At 44.8% G+C, this 21,404-nt stretch overlaps 1 long non-coding RNA gene across 2 annotated transcripts in view; it reads right to left on the reverse strand.

Annotated features, from left to right (window-relative positions):
- The window catches only part of LOC116451566, a 172,486-nt gene that overhangs the window by 80,806 nt on the left and 70,276 nt on the right, over positions 1 to 21,404 (reverse strand). The window contains exon 3 of one of the 2 annotated variants that reach the window (XR_004243229.1): positions 15,359 to 15,508. The exons of the other annotated variant lie outside the window; for it this stretch is intronic. This is a non-coding gene — a long non-coding RNA (uncharacterized LOC116451566). The remainder of the gene's footprint in view (positions 1 to 15,358; positions 15,509 to 21,404) is intronic. 2 annotated transcript variants of the gene reach the window in all.

Below are 21,404 nucleotides of genomic sequence, written 5' to 3' on the forward strand. Positions count from 1 at the left end.
TAAATTTGTTCCTGAGCTGTTGCTCGCTGGGAGAGAAAAGGGGGAAATCTTTCTGGAAGAGAAAAGGGGGAAATCCCCAGGGGAAATGCGAAAGCTGAAAGACTGAAGCCTGTTTCTCCTTCCATTCCCATATCCTCAGACTTTAGTTAAAAACACGAAGCCCTTGCAGCCAGGCTTGTGCCAGCACAAGGAAACTGCAGGGAGCTGCACCCTGGTCACAGCTTTCCTCTCTCAGAAACACTGTGGAAAGCTCCTCTTGGCCACCAGTCAGTAAATATTGCCCAGGTGAATGGATGATTCCAATTAAGGGGTTTTGAGTAGAAGGGTGCAGATACCAGGGCTGTAATATTGACTTGGAGCCTCTCCTGCATCCCCAGAGGCCAAGGTAAGGAGAAACAACAGCAATATGCTCCTATCCCCAGTTCAACCCCTCCCAGAGATTCTCCAGACTAATTCTGGGTTGTGCCTTACACCAGGCAAGTGCAAGACCCAGAAACAGAGCTAAAAAACTCCAAATTCCCTCATTCTGTGCAGGTGAAGAATAAAAGGACAATGACTCTTCATCACATCTACACATCCCTTTTCCTTCTACTTTACATGTAAACTGAGAACAAGGCAGCACTAGCAGTTCAAAAGTCTCCCTCCCCCTACTCCCATATCACTGTGAGTGCATCTGTTCTCAACCAGGAGATGTTGGTTCCTCATCATTATAAAAGACAAAACCCTGGACACGACCTTAGAGCACTCAGCCTCCAAACCAGGGAAGTGGCACAAGCAGGACTTGCTTCTCTGTTACCAGACTTGCTCAGATCTTTGTTCCTAAAAATGGCACTTTTCTTCCAGCACAGCAGGTTGGGGAGGACAGCAGGGGCAGCAGCTGGGCAGAAAAGAGAATGACAATTTTGCCAGGACAGCCCAATGACCGTGGTAGGACATGTTTTTTAATCTTTTCTAGGTTAAACACAGGCAGTTGTGTCTTGTTATATTACATTATATAATATGATTTGCTGATATAGTTTGATAGGTTGAATCCAAGAACATCATGACTCATGTAGGAAATTGGAAGCCTCCTTGTCTCCAGAATAGGGCTTCCAGAAGCTAGAGTGAATCAAACTGATTGTATTTATTTAGTTATTTTTGCTGTTTAGTAAATAACTATTGAGTTAGTTATTTTTGAAGTCTGGAAGAAAAACCTCCACAGATTTGAGAGGGGGAGGGAAGCTAAAGGCTTGGTTGCAACAGATTCTCAAAAATCAAATATTTTTAGAAAACGTTGCAAAAAAATGGAACAAGTGGAGCAGGGAATTATCACCAAAGGTGGGTGTCAGGACTCCAGGGTGGCAGTCCCTCTCTCCAGTACTGGCTTCAGAGAAAGGCAGATTTCCCTGCAAAGCAGCCTGGCTGCCAAGGAGTTCCTTGCCGTGAGAGCTGAGTGCTTTTGACAAAAAGCCTGAGCTTTTCTGAAATACTCCTCTCCAGCATCTGGCCGTGCTGGTCTGCCCAGACATGAAGATCCACTTCACAATAGCGTTGTAAATCTTAATTAAGATCTGTAAACTATAGATAAAAAGGATTATATGAGTACACAAGTATCACTATCAGGTAGAGCCCCTGAGAACCAGCACTTTGATGCTGCACCATGCACAGTAGCATTGAGAAATGTATGAATGTCACAGCATTATTGATTCTGTAGCTACTAAAAAGCTCCAGGATCCCTGGCAATAAAAACACGATAATGAGAAGTAGCCAGGATAGCACTATTTCTGCAAACAGTATTTGCATTCCCTGGGACTGGAGCATAAGCTATATTTATCAATAGAGAGGTGAGGGCTGGTTTGAATGCAAAGGATTAGACAAGTTCATTTTGCAGAAAATGTGGTGGCTGTGGTTCACCTTTTTAGCATTGGCTGCAAGGTATCAGTAACAAAACAGCAACTCCTCCAAAATCAAATGCTGCAAAACAGCAACAAAAGATACCAGAAGAGAATATATCTAATATATCTGCTTTCTGGGTTTTTTTTTTGGGGGGGGGTGGTTTAGGTTGTTTTGTTTTGGTTTGTTTTTTGGGTTTCGGTGGTGGTGGGTTTTTTTTTCCTAGGTAAAGCCAAAAACTCAACAGCTAAAATACCAAAACCTTGGTTTATTTATACGCAGGATGTGCAGGAGCACAACCTCATTAGAAGGTGAAGGAAAAGCAGCATGTTGTATTGCCCTAACGAGTAGCTACTATTTAACAAAAAAGAAGATAAACTATTGCTTTATGGAAGCCCAAAGTGTCGGAGATTTCTCTAGAGAGGGCAATATATGTAATTAAGGCCAAGTGCAGTGATGAAAAGAGCTACCTCAGTGATGTATATTGTCTGATCCTGCCCCCCCAATCCCGAGTCAATGAGGACACAGCTCTAACAGGCTGCTTTCCATGATGTACCAGAGCAGGGTATTTCCAAAAGCAGAAAGAAAAAGACAGTTTGTAAACACCAATCACTCTCCCACCGAGAGGAAAGGGAAAGATGCTGTTGTGCTTTAACAGGGGCTACGTGAAACAAATGGCTGCTTTGCCTCTGCAGGTCATTAGCATAGGTACAGCCATAAATTTTGTTGTTCCCCACTGCGGTACAGCAGAAATCCTGCTGAAGCTGTCCTTTGAGCTCACGGCACTCCGGACAAAAGGCATGCTCAGTTTCCACCTCTGCACTTGGTGACACACAGGTTGGAGCTGCATCCTTCACTTCTCCTGCCTCAGGTCCCACATTTTAAGCCCCAGTGAGATGTTCAGAGCTCAGGCTTTGATGGGGATGGGGCAGTTTGCTCTGACATCTCAAAGCCTGCTGTTTGGGGTGGTTTTTTATCCCTCTCATTAAATGAATTTTTCTCTCTTCCTTTATCTCTCTTCCCAATGAATCTCCTGGCTGACGCACATGTTCCACATGGCAGGAAATAAAAGGAAACTTTTCTTTGGTAGCATTGTGCAGGCAGAGAACCTTTGTATTGGAAAGAAAAGGAAAGGCAGAAAGCAAATTCTTCCAACACTGTTTGCTTGGAAAAGCTTACAAATCCTGCTGGCAGAAAGTTTATAGTCCTCTGCAGAGATCTCAGCTGGGTGATATTTTTCTGTCTCTCAGACAAGAAATAGCATGCAAATTCTCTTAAATTACTTGGTAACTACAGAAGATATGCTTGGCAAATACCCTGTCACTACACAACACAGTAATTACATATTCTGCATCCAGGTACCAATTATATTGCCTCTTGATTGCTCAGTGATTACACTTCAAAGTAATTACACCTGGGTACTCTCAGTGATAAAGTAGCAACAGTCCCGTGTCCATTCTAGGGGGAATTGGCTTCCCTATAAACACCGTTCCCAAACACTTTATACCAAAAACAGATCCAGAGATCTCCCAAGGAGTGGGAATGTGAGAGAGGGAACGTGCTCTTCCTCCCAGAGTACTGGTGGGCTGCTGATCTTCCTCAACTATCAACACTCAAAGACCTCTGAAAGCAAGACACTCATTTAATGTTAAAAGGAGCCAAAAGTCACCAGGGCAAAATGCATGGTGAGGAGTCAGGAGGCTTTGAAGACATAAAAAAGGTGATGTGGTGGCTCTAGAGGAGCAGGGGACAGGTGCTCAGTGTGTGGCAGCACTAAGAGTGACAACCCAGCACAGACTCACACTGCAGCTCTCCTAGAGAAGCAGTGAAGCCCTGACTGCAGCTCCACTGCTCCAGAACCAGGAGAGCTTGTGCCACGAGGCTGAGCCCCACACGCTCCCCAGGGTGGCCAATGGCATCAGCACACCGAGGTGTACAGCTGTGTCCCCAGACACCACAGCAGCCCTGTGCAGTCCCTGAGCACAGGAGCACCAGGCTCAAAATGCTCACACTTGCAAAGGCACAGCTCATCATCCTCCTGGGATCCAGCAACCAAACCACACTGCTCGCACTTGCTCTGTGAGTAATTCCTTCAAACGTGCTAAATCAGTCAGAGGGGAGAAGGGAGGAGAGGATTTTCTAAAACAAAGACTACTGCCACCTGCAGCTGCTGCTTGCCTTTCCTGTCACCTCCTGAAGCTCATTCCTGACCATATACATCATTCCTATTCTCCCTGCATCCCAGAATGACACTTTTTAATGGCAGCAAGTGTTAGAGATTCACTTCTGCCAACCTTTTCAGATCAATCCTGAAAGCTCAGAAGCAACCTGGGCAGCATTTTAAGAGCTCAGAGTTCTGGCACTGTCCCTTAGCAATGCTTAAGCGGATGTTAATAGGTTAACATGTTAAATATTGTCTCTTTCTTGCTGAACCAAATGAGAAATACTTCAATTACAGTATTCCCAGGGAAGATCCCTACTCACTCGAGTTATTGTAAGCCAGGCCACAATCATCACCAGTATCTGCCTGCTCTAGGCCAAGACTCTTCTGAGTTTTTGCTTTGTGATTGCACTGGACACAGGGCAGGAGACCCTCTGGAGATCATGATGTTATTAATAAGCTGTATCCAAGCTTCTCCTCACTCCCTGCTAGAACACTGCTTGTCCCCCAGCCCATGGTACCATCTGAGCTCTTGTTTTTCCCTAATTACTCACGGGTCTTACCTACAGTTTTTTGAAGTAGGTGCGAATTTTCCACTGATTTCAGCATATACAGGGTATGGTCCCTAGAGTAATTTCCAGCTAAATAAGATACTCAAGGAAATCACCATGACAGTTCATTAATAAATCTTATGATGAGTTTATTGCATACTGTTGAGGGGGAGGGAAGGAAGAGAGAAACTGCATGCTGTCTGAAAAAAAATGCATTTCCCCATTAAAAGACTCCTTCCCTCGAGTGCATCATAATTATCAATGAAAAGTGGTCCGGCATGTGCATCTGAGGAACAAAATTATTTGCTACTCTGCAGAAAAACACAGTTACTGGGCTTGTATTTCTGCACCGGACCAAAGCTTTGGTCACCTGGAATTACCATGCCTGTAGGACATGCTCCAGGTGTGTACAGGCCGTAGCAAACCTCTGTCCAGCAACAACCAGTCCCACACCTCAGAGGTTTCATCCCTCCCCACTTTACACCAGTGGAAGGGAATAATCCATCAGGGATGATGACACTATTTTTCCACTGTGAAGATAGATTATCAGGCTTTTACCAGAAGCTGTGAAAGGTGGATAATCAGGTCAGTTCAGATCCCCCAACCTTCCTTGCTCAAGAGGCAGCACCTTCTTTGTCTGCCCTCTCCTCAGATTTCTATCTGCTTCTGTGGTTGGAATGAGACCATTCCTGACTTAGCAAAGGGAGTTGCCAAAGCCAAAATATAACCTACTTTTAGAATTTACAGAGGAAGTTCTCCATTAGGAACTTTAAAAGGAAACAATCTTCAGCCAGATGTGTTTCAGGCTGGAATTCACCTTAAGAGAAAACAATGAAAGCAATGCAATCCTATCAGTCAAGATGCAGAGACACTCTCACCAGGGCTTAATTAAGAACATTCTCCTTCTGCTTTGCTGGCCACATCAAATATAGGAAAAGTTCTGACCTTCTTCTTTGGCAAGACCTGGAGAGACTTGGCTGGCTGAACCTGAGCAGCAGCTTCTTCCTGCCCCAAACTGTGCTGTGAGGAATGGTGGATCCCGACTTCTGTCCTGTACTTGGGCCGACCTCAGCCAACACTCAGCCTTGCTGGGAAGCCTCAACACTTGCAAAAATCATCAGAGTTGAACACAGAACACATTTTAACCTACTTCAGATCTTCCCACATCCATATCAGCAGGTCCAGCAAAAAGAATTCCAGGCTTGTCCTTACAAAATAATTTCCTCTGTGCGTACCCATCAGCAAGCAGGTGACATTGCTTAAGCTTCCTGCCACAAGGAAGATGTAATCCCTGGCTTCGGTCAAACCTGAAAGTCCCCCATCAGGTCCTCTTTAGCAAGCAAAACTGAACTGGAAGGACCCAGCCAGTGCAGCTGCTAGATGGATGGCAAGAAGCTCCATGCCTGTTTCACCCTTAGTGTCAAATACATTCGGCCCTATTAACATTTTATCTGCGTGCCAGAGCAAGAGCAGGAGACCTGGCAACCAGTCAAGAATAATCTTTCCTGGCACACAGAACCCTGCTGCAACAACTCCCATGGACTTAGGGACAGCTGATTGGCAGGAGGGAAGAGGCTGAAGATGGAGATGTGGAAGAAAGAAGGGGAGGAGGGAGCAGGCAGGCCCAGGATGGGGAGTGTGCTGGGGAGTGTGAGGGGTGTGAGATTAAAAGATTTACATGTGCATGACTACAGGCCTAAATTGTTCATTGCCAGAGGATGGGAAGGTTGTTTCCCTCAGACACTGGCTTAGCAAATTCTGTCTGCTGTTCCCTTTGTGTCTCTGGTCTCTGAAAATAGAAGGAATTAGCCCTTATCTGCACAAGACGTCTGATTGCTGGCCAGTGTTCACACAGTACTGTGAGAGGAAATACCTTCTCCCAGCTAAACATCCCCCATCCACAAGTGCAGCTGAGACAATGCAAATGCTATGGATCAGTGCTGATGACATGGTCTATCTCGGACAAAGTCAGCAGTGAAAGGGAGGGATCGTTCACACTTCATCGTGAGATTTGGCATGGCCCGGTCAAAGGATTCTGGTGGAAAAAGCACCCCACATCTTATTTACTTTCAGCTGAATGTCCACAGATCTTATGCTTGGGAATATTCACCCTCGTCAGAGTAACAGAAGGTGCAAGAGATCGAATTTGGGAAGCACTGGGTAAGCATAAGAGATGAAAACAGGTTCCTCACACCAGCTGAGGAGCAGAGATTCGATTCCTCCATGGCCAGAAGAACAGGTTAAACATAGCAATCATCCAGATGTGCAGGCTTCTCCAGGACTCATCTTCAGAGACTCACTCCAGGGCCTCTTACATATCCAAATATGAAATTAAAATAGGAAATATACAATGAGTGGTCTCCTGATACAGTCAAATGCCCTAGCACCAGGGTGAGATTGGTTAGTATAATTTCTATTCACATTAATTAATTGGAACACCTAGAGTTTCAGACAATAGCTCTGCAATTCCACTGTTTAAATAGCTTACAGTATTAGCAGCTAAGGCAAAAGGGAGGGATGAAGAACCTACTGATTAAAAGCTATACTTTAATGAGTTAGCAGTCCAAATTTTACAGAATTCATCAGGGATGGTTGCAAAACCACCCAAATTAGAGTAGGGAGAGCACACCACAATGCCAAACTGAGGCAAACCATCAGTGTCAGGCTCACAGACTGCCAGCAGAGCAGCTGGGTTTGTCAGGCTGGGGGGACAGCAGCAGTGTGATGACAGGAGGGTCAGTACCTGCCACCAGCCACGTGACTCCCTGCATTCATTACTGCAATAAACATCACACCAGGAAACTGAAATAGGAACCAAAATGTAGAAAGAGAAGAGGAAAAACAAAAAAAAGGGAGCTTGGGAGAAGATCCTGGTGAGGAGAAAGGGGTCCATAAAACAAGGACAGCTAGAAGTCAAAGCAGCAGTTTCCTGCTGGAAGTGAAGCCTCATTTTGCCTGGTTTCCTAACAGAACAAGAGTCCTGCAGTCATGTTCCGTGTGTGTGTCTGCTCTGCCCATTTCACCCCAGTGGCTCAGTCCCAAAGGCATGGGCATCCCACATGTTTCACAAAACCAGGAAGGCAGGGATGTGCTGGGAACAGCTGGGTTGCACTGGGGTTACTGAGCGTGCAGCCCTCAGATATTCCTTGTTAGCCTTCAGAGAAGCCACGCAAAATGCTTGACTCCCATGTGTGGTTGCTTGTGGAAAAATAACATTTCTTTGCTCTGATTTCTGTGAAGTTGTGCCGTATCCCTGTGGCCTCGTGCAGGGCTGGAGAGACTCAGCTAATCTGCACCTTGAGGATCCTCACCAATATGTGGAGTCAGAGCACGCTGCTGCCAGAGGACTTGCTAAGCCATGGAAATGTCACCATATGAAGTTGAGGAAATTACAAGGTTATCCCAAATGAATTTATCTGGTAAATTAATAACGTTTCAGCATGAGGGAAGCAGAAAATATCTGTCTTTAATTTCTTTTTCTCTCTGATTTATTAACAGCATGGAAATATAAGCATGGCACAACACTCCGGTCAACTCCCAAATCCCCATTCTTCTTATAAATCAGGGAAATTACAATTTTTTTCTAACCAAATGAGGCATCAGAATCAGTTCCAGCATGTGAATGTGTGCCCTAGAGATCTCAACACCTTCAGAGCAATGCAAGTACACACAACACCTAAATTAGCTCTGATAGCATGCAAGGGAGCACGGAGGCAAATTCCACAAATCTGAATCCTCCTTTCAACACAGCTAATTCAATCCAAACCCTGTGAAATGAGTTCATGAGAAAAGAAAACATAGTTCCTTACTCCATCCCTAAAAATCCTGCTTGTAAAATGTGTATCTTTATCCCCTTGCCTGTTGTGCTTATCTCCTGTCTTGCAGCACAACCAGCTTCTGAGCTGTGTGCTTTGGCACGTAGGTCCCAGATCAGCAAGGCTCAGGTGGGAGGCATCTTTGGAAACACACTTAGGCCTGGCTTGCAGTGGTCTCTCCTCAGCAACCCTCTGGCTGCTTCTCCAGCCAGCTTTCTGTGTTATTTGTCCTCATCAGTTCTGCAAGGTACAAGTCTGTCCCATCCAGCCATTCTCCTGTCTAGGCTGACCTGGTGAGAAGGTCTGGAATAGCAGCAAAAGACAAGAAGGTCCACAAAGGAGGGAGAAAGTAAGGAGCCAAGTGCAGTCAGCCTGAAGCTATTTTTTAATACCTTACTCATGTGTAATGAATCTGCATCATCTCGCTGCAAATGCAGGCTCGTAAAGATCCAGTTCAGTGTTTCCCTTTCATTCACATTGATGATAATATGACTAATTGTAGTCTTCTTGCCCACTGAAAATTGAATGAAGGAGGAAATCTGCATACTGACTGAACATGCTGCCAGGGAGAATAATAAATGAAAATCAAAGGCCCAGTTCCCAGATGACTGTACGCAAAGGAATCTGTTTGCATGAGAATTCACACTTTCAATCACCACTGGAAGTCTGCCGTGGATAGCATTTTTCTGGTGAAAATGATACAAGCATTTGATCTTCCTCAGAAGAAAATCTGTGATGTTCAAGAGCGCACAAAATCTCACCCTTCTCAAAGCGCCCAGGCAGCGAGGCCGAGGAGAGCCCGGCTTTGGATGCATGAATTCCACATGCAGCATCCCTTGATATCAGCCTGATTTATGTGATGACTTCCTGAAAAAGAGATAATTATGTAGATTGGGATTATTTATTTACACAGCCCTGTCACATTTGGAAGGGAACTGGAGCCCCAGATCTGCTCAAATTCCCTGGCACGGCTGATGTAGAGGTTCCCTGTCGGAACGCATGGAGCGCGCGCCTGTCACACCACCTCTCTCTGGAAGTGAAAGGACATTATTCAGGCATGAATCACCCAAAGCAGGGCAGTGTCTGTCCCAGAAGGCTGCTCAGCTCCCAGCCACGGTGCACTGCTGCTGTCGGTCATGGCAGCAGCCGTGGAGGTTTTAGGGGAGTGCAGTTCCCTGCAGCAGCAGCAGCAGCATGGACATGCTGGAGATGGATCACGCCAGCCCATGGAGCCTGACAGCAGCCTGGTGTTTTGCCTGGTAGCCCAAGAGAAATGCAGAATAAAGCAACAGCACAGCTCAGGTGAGGTTTCACAATGCAGTAGCAGGAACCCTGCCCACATCTCACTGTCACCTCCTAAAAGCAACATGACCAAATGCTGGCGCTGTATTTTTCCGTGTAGATGGTTTCTCAAGTGCTTCTCTGCTAGTTTTTGTCAAGAGGGCACATAGATAGCCTTCCCAAAAGCCCTCTGGAGCCACCTTCCTGATGGAATGATCCATGTCCTTCCATGGGATGGTCCAGAGGTAAATGGAACACTTCACTTTACGAGTCTATAGATTTCCCCATTACCACAATTGCACCAGAGCTACCAACTTCCCTGCTTCTGAAGAGTCAGGAAGGCAACTGGACGTGAAATTCCTCATAGAACAAAACTCAATATTTTTTAAGGCAACTTGAATGGGAAAGATGTTCTAGAGTGATACTTGGGTCATCTTTACACCCTCCCCATACCTCTGGTCATCATCCTGGGCATACTGACCAGAGCAGCTACCAGGCTGTTGTGGTTTGTGCTGCTCACAACCAGTTTTTTGGGATTCTGACACTCAGGTTTATTGGATTGCAGACTGGCCTGGATGTTCCCTTCCAGTTTTCTGTTCGTTATGCAAGAAGAACCCTCTTTAACTCTTTAGATCAGCTCCCTCTCCTTCTTGCATCGCTGGAGCAGAGCCCAGGGGATGGAGCTGAGGCTACAGTCTGAACTTACATACTGAATACAAGTCACATGAGTCAGTAAATCATTTGTCACTAGAGGGGGGCCCTGCACCTGCCAGAGAGGAATAATTAAATGATCAAGTGTCCGGAGAGCTACAGGTACAGAGGAAACTGGATATATTTGAGGTGGTGGAGTAGCCTTCTTCACAAAATATCTGACAATTACATTGCTCATTAGCTTTGCTTCCCTCCCATCAGCCCTACAACCCAGTGAAGCAAACGGGTCAAAAGCAGGGCCAGAGCAAGGCTGAATGTCCTGGGTTGCAGTGTATTCTATTACCATCCTCATGAGCTGTTGGAATCAGGTGGGGCAGTGTTTCCTTGCCTCCTCCCCCCAGACTATCTTTCTGTTAATGGCCCATCATTGTCCTGCCGCCTGACTCAGAGATAACTCCCTCCAGACTATCTTCTGTTAATGAGCCTAATCAACACTTGGCCTCATGACTCATTACCCCATTGTGAGATGCTCCACCCAGAGGGAGGAACCAAGCATCCCATCGTGGATATAATATGAGACTCTGAACACCAGAGACAACCCTTCCACTGGATTGCCAGAGGACAGGAGCTACACAGCCCCCGCTGGACTTTTGGAGGAAGAGCAGACCCTTTTTCTACAGGATCACTACTTCAGAGGACTGCAGCCACCATTCTACCAGACTGCTACCACCACCCTGCCTAACAGGGACTCAGGTTGTATCTTGACTCTATCAGTTTGAACCAGTGTTTTCTTTTAGGTTTTTTTTTCCTTTTTTTTAATTTCTCCATTAAATTGTTATTCTGACTTGGTGCCTCCCACTGGTTTGCTTTCAAACTAGTACACTGAAGCATAAGACTCCCAACAAGGAGGAGGTGTTGATCTCACATACAGCCTGCCTGCACTCGGAAGGGCAGCTTCACCTTGGGAGCTGGGCTCCACGTCCATGCCTAACACCACCTCCCCATCCCCTCGGGTGCTTGCTGCCCCTGGGCACGCTTCCAGCCAGTTACTAATTTGGACCTGTCTGTGCAGTTCACTTCACTCATTTGCTGTGGGGTGAGATTAAAAAAAAACAGAAGAAAATTAAATCTAGAAGGGAATACCATTTTTTACTTGGTGCTGGCCAGTGCTCAATCAGGAATGGGACATCATTTAAATATACATCTTCCTGGATCAGGAAGAATCCCCTACTCTCTTCTCATGTAGAAACATGGGTGGGAAGAGGGGGATCACACTTTCTAATAGCTGAGGGTGTTCCTTTGGCCTTAAGCCCAGCATCAGGGCTATAATTAGGGTCAGAAGAATCACCAGTGTCAGTAGCCACACGTGGAGGACATGCTTCCATCCACCTGAGAAAGCAGCACCTCCCTGGCACTCTTCCAGTCATCCTTCTTTCCCCCTCGAGGGATTCCTGTCAGTTCCAGGAAATTCTCATCAGGACAAATTTTGAGCAGCCTGTTGTGACAAGATCACTTTGAGTGCTGTGTGCCCAGCACCAGCGATGCTCCGGATCAGGGCTGGCTCTGGCTCCTGCCTTGCTCCAACCTCCCTGGGTACAGAAACATTTCAGCCAGCCATGGAAATCACGATACAAACTCTCCATCCCTGGGAGCAGATGGGGCAAAACCACACAACTGCTGCAAAACCTATGCCTAAAACTAGCTCCCCTGAAGAGGGAAGTGCATAATTTATGATGGTTCCTGGCAGACTCAGGGAATGATTTTCAGTGAATGGAAAAAAAGGTCATTTATTTCTCCACTGTTGTAATATTTTAATTCAGTATTTATTGCCCCAAAAAGTATTGTTTAGAAATTTGTGGTACATTTCAATTCAACATTATATAAATATACTTGATTTTATTTTGGAGCCAGAGTATGGGAGCATCAATAAAAATTAAAATTGCACTTAAAGACCTAAAATAAAATGTAGCTTTATATTTTGGGTGAAATCAAATATTTCAGAGAGACCAAACCAAGTATTTCTGAACAGGTTTCACCATCACCTCCAAAAAAATTCTGTTATCAGCATAAGATTCTCCTTCATTCTTCTCACTCAAAACTAAAAAGTTGTCACTTCTAACCACTCTCTGTTAGATAGTGTCTTATCATCCCCTTTCCATAAATACTTAATTGAAAGAGGCATGAATTTCTTGGTAGCACAGCAGTTTGGAGAACAAGAAAACTGTGAAACACTGATTTAGAAACAACCCTGCAGGAAGATTTTCTGAGCTGATACCACCACAGGATGGTAGAAAAATGGTGAACGTGCAAAAAAAAAAAAAAAAAAAAAAAGAGCAAGATAAAAAATTCACAGGAAGAAACCCCAAAACTGTGCAAGAGCTTTAAAAATTCAAAACATTTTGACTATATGCTTGGACCCAAGGGGATGTTCTAAGAAGAAATGTATCTGAATGGGTCATTCAGAATGTCCTCATGAGAGCAATTCCACATTGTGGAACATTTTGTATTCTTTTGCCAGAATGCTGATTTGTATGTGACCTGTACACTGAGCAGCAAAACTTTTACACCACCTTTCGTTCTATCCCAAGACAGGAATGGATAGCAAGCTTGAATGGTTAGCTATAATGTCAACACATTTTTAATAAAATATTCCTGGCCTCATGACTCCACATCATCACTGTTCCATTAGCCTAAGCCACTTGTAATAAACTAGTATGCAGAATGATTTCCAGGGACTTGCAGCTAAAGAAATAATAAGCAGTTTCTCTTTCTTTATTTCTTTCTCCCTCTCCTTCTTTCCTTCTTTCTCTCCTTTCTTTCTTTCCCTCTCTAAATGATAGATGGATTAACAGACAGACAGACATCCACCCTGGAATTTCCTGAGCAGATCAAAGCAGGTCTCACCACAAGCTGGTAGATGGCTTCCATATTCAGGATATAATTGTGTTTGTGCCTTGTGCAAATAGAAACTCTTGCACTGCTCTGGTCATGATGGAAATTAATTTTATTGAGGGCTTCTTCCCTCCACACTGGGAACCTTGTCCTAAGCTCAGAGGACAGACATAAAGGAGAGTCTCCATGCAGGGTGGTCATGCTGATGTTGATACAGCTCCCAGAGGGTGTTATTTCCTTGTTCTCCAGGGCTGGATGAGCAATTGGATCATTTTATTTGTGGGTCAGCCCTGAAGTTACCATCACAAGCCTTCATAACTGGGCAGTTCTCTAGCCACGAGGGAAGGAATGATTTTCATTCTAGCAGCTGCGCTGATAGGAAAGGCGCTGGGACTGGAACGTGTAACCTAACAGGCAACCAGTCACTCCCTCTGCCTCCCTCCCTGGCGGTGGCACAAAGTCATCTTGGCAGGCTGGAGGCTGCTGCAAGCGAAGAACTATTTGTGTGAGCACTGCAGAGATTAGATGTCATGACCAAAATGCCAGGGGGAACAGCAGACTGCAACCGAAGCACCCAACCGAGCCATGAGTAGATGGACCAGCCCTGGGATAACAAGGAGGTGCTGCACGCTTCTTCTGAGTGAAGTGACAGAGCAGCACAGGAAAAACCCTGAGCAGCATTTTCCTGATGTGCAGTTGCCTCTAACCAGCACTGTCAGTCTCTGAGTGCCTTGAGCCAAGCAGCAGCACTTGTCCTGCTCCTTCGGCTGCTCTGTGTCCCACCCCAATGACGCAGAATGCGCCAGTCAAGAGTGGAGAAGCATCATGGTTGCCTAGGCAATGCCTTTGCCATGAACAATAAATAAAATAAAATAAAAGACAATGGCTTGGGTTAGCAGCACCCAGGGGTCTGGGTAACTCTCACCACTGCAATTCCTCCCTATGGAAAAGCCAGCTCCTCGCTCCACACATGGATACGTACACAAACACTGGTGCATTCCTTCTGCCTTTCACTGCGGGGAACTGCCTCCTCCAGCTCACTCCATGTCAAACAGCAACAGAGGGAGAAGAAAACACATCCAAAACCACATTAAGCCAAGCCCACTCCTTCCTACCTCTTCACAAATGACTGCCAAACCGTGGGAGGCATCCAAGACTCCTAAGAGACAAGGAGTTCAAGCCCCCGGCATTGTGAACCACTGCAGTGAAACCTCTCATTTAAATGTGCTGGGAAATAGTGTTATAAACACGAACAAAAACAAAACGCCGGACACCAGCCCACCACCCCGTTCAGAGTGGGTTTCTGTCAAAGGAAGACGCTGCAGGCTGGCACTCGCTGCGGGCAGGCAGCCACCGCCTGGCCAAGCGTGATGGCGTGGCTCGTTTTTCACTCTGACACCACTGCAGGCTCCACAAGGCTCCTTGACTTGCAAGGTGATCAGAATATTGAGTACGGTACTGCAGTAGCGAGCCTGGCACCCAGCACGGCAGTGGAGCGACTCCCGCCCTCCTTCCCCGCCCCTTTCCCGCTTGCATGCAAGGAAAGAAGGAAAAAGAAGGAAGAACAAAACCCCCACAACAATGAGATTCCAGGCATCCAACACCCCCTCATACATCTTCGGGAAGGGACCTTGGCTCCATTGTTTGCGGTCCTTCAACTCATTTCTCACATGCCAGAATGTCCGTGGGTCCCGTCCCCATGCACAGCCCCCTTTTTAACATGCATACTTCTGCCGTGGAAGTGTAACCCTGGCAGTAATTGCCATGATGGTCCTGCTGCAGGGACACTGCGGTCCTCCTCTGCCTGTTACTATGCACATAAAATTCCTTGAAGGAGTAATAAGTCACCGTCCACCTCCCATGATGCAGCCCATGGCTTGGAACAGCTGCCAGGGTCAGCTCCTGTGGAGGGACCCAGCCTTGTCCTCCTCAGCCTGTTCACCCTCAAACCCTCAGCACCCATTTATGAGATGGGAACAGCACTGGCCTGACTGACAGCCTGATGTCCCACCTAAAATCTGAAGCCACTCCTAACTGGTACAAACAGAAACCCACGGAGGCTGAGTTTTAGTCAGGGAAAAGTTGCAGACCTGAATCTCCAAGGGCATGGATTAATGAGTTGCCACCAAACACACCTGATAGGCACAATATCTGTGAACTTGTGGCTTGCCATACTCCTTGTGCTGATCTTTGCTCAGCTGCATCCCCCCCCGGCTCTGTCCTTGGGTCTCTTGGATAATTTCTCCAGTCCCATCTTCCCAGCTTCATTCCTGCCTGTAGCTTTCCTGCAATGAAGAGTGAGTCATCAAAAACACCTTCAGAAAACTTCTCTTTCACTCGTGAGCTTCTTTACCTCATCCAGCTGGGCAGGTTGCACACAGAACAAATTATTGTTGCTATTTCTGAGAGCACTTAAGAACTCATGTCATAGATTGAGCGTGGGAGAGTCAGTCCTAAAAAAGTTAAAGGGCCAATGGCATATTTTCATTGTAGTTCTGAGACACAGAAGCATCCCATGTGATCAAATATCTATAGGATGCTTAAGCATAGTCCCCGTTCATCTTAGTTCATTTTATTTATTTATTTAAACTAAGTAAGATGTCTCTGAAAAGCATTTAAATTTACATAAATATTGTGGAGAAAGAAATTTCATGCTGCTACCTGGCTAATCAGTTACACACTTAGCAAAACCAGGAGCAACAGCGCAGCGGAGGTGGGGTTCTCTCTCCCTCCCACTTGCATTACTTCTTCTGGATAACTCCTTATTGATCAGCTGAATGACACAGCAGAAATTTCAATTTCAAATTTAAAAAAAAAAAATTCATTTGCTGATTCAGTTTTAGAAAATGTTTGCAATAGGTTTCAATGTCAAAAAGGCACCGTTTCATTGACGGTGATTTCATTGATCTGACTCGAGAATACGAAACTAATGCACCCTGTTGTTATTCCTTCTAGTGGCAAATGACTTCTACAATAATTAAGCCTGGGAAAATAGATTATTGTTATAAATATCTGATAACAGATATTCTGAACTCACGAATGTCTCTCTGATGTGAGATGGGGATTGACAACATAATCAGCTCTCTTGCCACTCTGCCTTTCTGCAGCAAAAAGTGTATCTCTGTGCACTCCTGCTCTCCTCCTTGCCCCAGTCCTCCCCACCTTTGGAGTTGCTCAGGAGAGCTCAGTGCCGCCTGTGGTGAATCAAAATGTGTTATCATTAGACTGAATGTGTTACTGAGTTAATTAAATGTCACACTTTTGATAACATTAATTAGAAGCATTTCAGACTCATCTGAACACACACCCTTCACAAAACCTGAGAAATAAGTGCTGATGTTTTCATCTCAGTAGATTTTATTGATGGAAACCCTTCATCCATTCATTCATTACTAATATTCAATGCATTTTTTACACTGTAAGACAACAAGTTCTTTCTCTCTTTTTCATTCTGTACCAGACTGTAGGAAACACTTGTAACACTCAGCTGTGGCCCATGTTTGGAAGCTCAGGTTCCCAGGACAAGGTTGGACCCACATTTCTAGGACATGGCCTGTAGCAAGTTGAACTCTGCAAGTCAATGACAGCAACTTTAGGCTGTGGTTGTCCGTGGCCTGAGAGCTTCACAAAGTCATCATGGAGGTTGATGTTGTCCAAGTTTGCATGGCTCAATCCTTTCCCTACTTAGCATGAATTCCAACCCCTTGGATTTGAAATAAGGGAAAGTTCTAAACCAAAGCAAATCTCAGCTCAAAAAATCCACACCTTTTTAACTACAGACAACACAATTTTCCAAGCCAGGTACTACACTGCCCCTAAATTCCCATATGCACTGCAGACCTTTTCTCATGCAAAATTGTGTTTCCCTTTAGCCCATCAATCATCTCTTATTTCACCTCCCCCACTGCAGGTTAATGCTCACCAGCACAGCCACCATCCCTGTTTCAGAAGCAATCTCAGTAATTTCCCCCCACAAACACAACCCCAAAACTGATTTGCCAGGCTTCACTTCAGGATGTCTCATGCTCCTTGGAACCCCTGACATGGCTGTTTTGCTGTTACAGATTGGAGCAACACTTTGCACCTTATCAGAAATGTATTTAACCATTTATTACTGTGTAAGGGACATGACATAGCAGCTAAAGGACATCCTCCACAACACAGGATGGGTGGGCACTCTAAATGTGAATTGGTCATTTGTTTACTGGTAGCTGCTGGGCTGTTTCTCTATGCATCCACTTAAATGAGGTTTTCCTTGGTTTTTGAAACCTGCCTGGGTGAAGAACATACACAAATCACAGCTGATTGTTTCATTCTATGAAACAGAAATAAGGGTAGTAAAATTAGACAGAAACAACCTTCATTCTCTTCTCCATTCCAGCTGGCTGGAGCCTGAACTGCAATGCACACTGGCAGTGGATTTTTTTCACCAGAGCCCATCATCTTTTGTTTCTTCATCACCGTGACATTGTTAGTTCATTCTAGACCCTTTGTACTCTGCTTTATTGCTTTGTCTCAAAGCTCTGTCATACGTCTGACACCTGAGGTGTCCCACAGCAGCTTTCACTCGGCTTGACCTTGGCCTTAAAAAGATGTGGGGGAAGTCAGAGTCCCTGAAAGCTCTGGCTGAAGAGAGAGGAAAAGAGAAGAATAGAACCCTAAAGAGATGCTTATGGGATCTTTTATCAGGCAACTCTGTAAAACACTCCATTTGCTATTAAAATGATAAGCTGGAGTAGCTTCCAGAGATAAGGACTATGACAAAATTCTGTTATTAAGTGCTACAGCTTTGTTCTTGGCAGTGGCACACACCAAAAGCAGTGTAGCTGTGATGAGGAACATGAGAGAATTTTCACTCAACTTGCTGCAAAAAGGAAGAAAGCAATGCAGACAATAAAATCACAAGTTCAGCAGATTCCTGCAGCATTTATATGAGACTTTAGATCGCATGATGAAATTGTGATAAACAGTAGCAAAAAAGGTGTTGTATGAATAGAAAAATTAGAAGTTTTGCATTAAATTTGACAAAAATGTGATGGGTGGGAGACCATTCAGAAAGATTCATGCAGCCTGAAAATGCATCCAAACAGCTGAGGATGAGAATTTCATTGTTCCTACATGTCTTCAGAGCATCTCTGGCTCTAGGGAAAGATAGATTTTTTTCTTAACTGAGAGAAAATTCCCAGGGAAAGGAGAAACTATAAATTTATACTCTTATCACTGAAAGAATGGCCATATGGGTCAAGTCAAACCAGCTTAGTGAAGTGTTTTGTGGCCAGCAGTTTTCCTTAGGAAATACTGGGAAAGAGTACAACAGCCCTGGCTCTGTACACATGGGCTTATTTAAATTAAGAGAAGGAAGAACTTGTTAGAAAGAAATAGCTACAGCAAGTGTTTTTTTTACGTAGAAAACACTAACTTTGTTCTAAAATCTTTTAATTAATGTATTCTATATCAGGACTAATGCACATATTTGAAATGAAGAAAAAAACTTACAAAAAGAGTCAAACAATAACTTGAAGGGGAGGTCACTGCCCAAGGCTAGAAATATATTCAAAGACAGAAAGAAAGGTAAAGGAGTACATACAAAAAACATTAGATCTGCTTTTTACAAGAGCAATTACCCACTAAAATTGTTTGTCTACAGCTTTGTGGAGGTGTCTTTCACTCAAAGTCTTTAAAGCAAGGTAGGATGATCACACAAAGGTTATGGGTCTTGTGCCAATGTAATGGAGTGCAAGTCTGCACTCTGTGAGCTGGCAAGATGAAAGAGTTGAGATGAAATGATTCACAATCACCTTCTAGCCTTAAAATATGTGATTCCCAGACTCTCTGCATTATAGGTTTTGTTGCCTTCCTGTTTTCTGGGTGGAGTGGAGCCATCTGAGCCACAAAACATCCCTGAGAAGATGGTGAGTCTCAAAGTCACTGCGCTGCAACTTCCTCCTGGTTGTTGCTTTTTGCTTTTGTGTTTCTGCAGAGCCCAGCTGCTGCCTTGCTACTTTTCTCCACATTGGAGGAAAAATAATGAGGAATCTTCGGAGACCACAAACTCTCTTTTGTTTTCACTATAAGGTGTTTTCCCATAACTGCTCTGCATATAGCAATATCCCAGCATACCTGATGTTCTTTAGACAAATCGAAAACTGCAAACCAGATCTAGCAAATCAGAGGGACAGCTTGGTGGCAAAGGTGTAAAAGGAGCAGTCAGGAATGATGGGCACTTCTAGTGGAGGAGGGTGAACAGAAAATCCACTAGTATCAGGATTAGGACCAGTTTTAGTCAACACCACCTTGTTCAGTGCATTTGGTGACGAGTTTAGAAGCTCTTCCAGCTCTTCCAGCAGTTCCCACAAACAAATTGCAGTACTTGGGGTGGGAATTGAGCTGTGTCCTTCTTCTGAAGGGTCTTCACGCCTTTGCAAAAAGCCACAGCTGTGTTACTTGGAGAGGCACCATTTCCTTTTCTGCTTCTCTCCAAGTTAGGACGCCATTCTCAAAATGCTTGCACCAGTGGCTAGAGAAAGAGCAACTCTTCAAACATCAAGGAGTAAATAATGTTGTCAACATCAGCATCGTTTAGCTGCTGGTAGAAGACAGATTTATAGAAGTAGCAAAAATTGCTGGCATTAAGTAATGTGACTGCAGGCTGTTCTTGTTTGCATTGTTTGTGATCACAGAGCAGGCTCTTTCGCTGTGGGGCCTATAGCAGCAGAGATGATCGCAGCCCTCCGAAAAATATTGGATTCTCACTTTGGTAATACTCTTGTCTCAGGAGAGGCAAATTCACAGGCCTCCAGCAGCTTTGTACTGAACAAGATTTGCAATAAAGGGGATTTTTAAAGGGCACTGCAAAGACAGTAGTGGCGTATATTTGAGTGTGTTTGCAGGGAGTGCTTTTGAATAAGAGCATTAAATGCAATGGGAAGGTGTGGGGAGGACAAGGAAAGTGTTTCTCATAGCCTGGTCACAGGACCAGGCACCACTGGGTGACATTTCTTGACAGATCTTGCCCCACTGCCTCACAGTCATTGTTATTAGAGCCAGGCAAAATATCCCTGTTCAAAAGAAGATCATGCCAAACTGGATCCATTTTTTTACCTCACACCAGCCCTGAAGGGCCCCAGCACCAGCAACCTTTGAAATCCCTGTGAAAATTGTAAGGGTTTATTTGGTTCAGAGCACACTGTGCAGGAAGGAAAGAGGCAGAAATTGCAGCCTGTGAAGCCAATGTTTTACCTGGCCAACACAGCCTGGAATTGTTCAGAACTAGGTTTACTGGAAAGTTCACAAACCTTTCAACAAGCCTGGCACCAATAACCTGACAAGCCTGGCCTAAGGTCAGACTTCCACAGCAGAAACTGCCACAGCCCTCTCTGCTGTGGGTTATTAGAGGATCAGCCAGCCTTGGACTGGCACTGCTTAACTTAAAGCAGGGTTTAATTGGCAGTTAAGCAGTTTTACAAAAGAGGAGACAATCACAACAACCAGGAAAAGGAAAAGGTTGCCTTCTGAGGTGGCGCAGCTGGTCCCCTCAGCACCAGTCAAGTGAAGGTACAGGGCCAAACCCAACCTTGCTCAGCCAGAACAGCCACAGCTGCTCACAGTGCTGGGGGTACCTGGCAGCTCAGAAAGGTGAGGGATGTGTCTGAAATAAGAGATTGATGTGCTTGAAAAGTCTCATTTTGACATTGTCCTCCCATGCCTGTCCTGCTAAACCTTTTATTATTATTATTATTATTATTATTATTATTATTATTATTATTATTACAGTTCTTCACTGCCTGTCTCAAGCACATGGCAGGAAAGACAAATGTCCAAGCTGGTATCTGGAACCAGAAAAGATTCAGAATGGCAGTAATAGAAATGAATGTTCTCACATCTTTCAGCACAGATAGCAAGGAAGCCTAAGCAAGCTGCTCCCATTACTGTCACCCTGTCAAGGCCAGACTCCACTGGTCAAGCTGGAAACACATTATTTGCAGTGACAAATAGTGAGCTTGTGCAGTACATTTCTCTGAAATCACCAGCATGATTCACAACAGCTTCACAGTCTGGCCTCAGAAGATCAGTTGAAATGGCCTGTCCTATCCTTAATGTCTTCTGCAGCCTCTGTAAAAAAAAAAAGTACTGGGAAATGGTCTTTCAAGAACACTTCCCAGCTGTACAAACACCTCCAAT

Source organism: Corvus moneduloides, chromosome 15, assembly GCF_009650955.1.
Source record: "Corvus moneduloides isolate bCorMon1 chromosome 15, bCorMon1.pri, whole genome shotgun sequence".
NCBI lineage: Eukaryota > Metazoa > Chordata > Aves > Passeriformes > Corvidae > Corvus > Corvus moneduloides.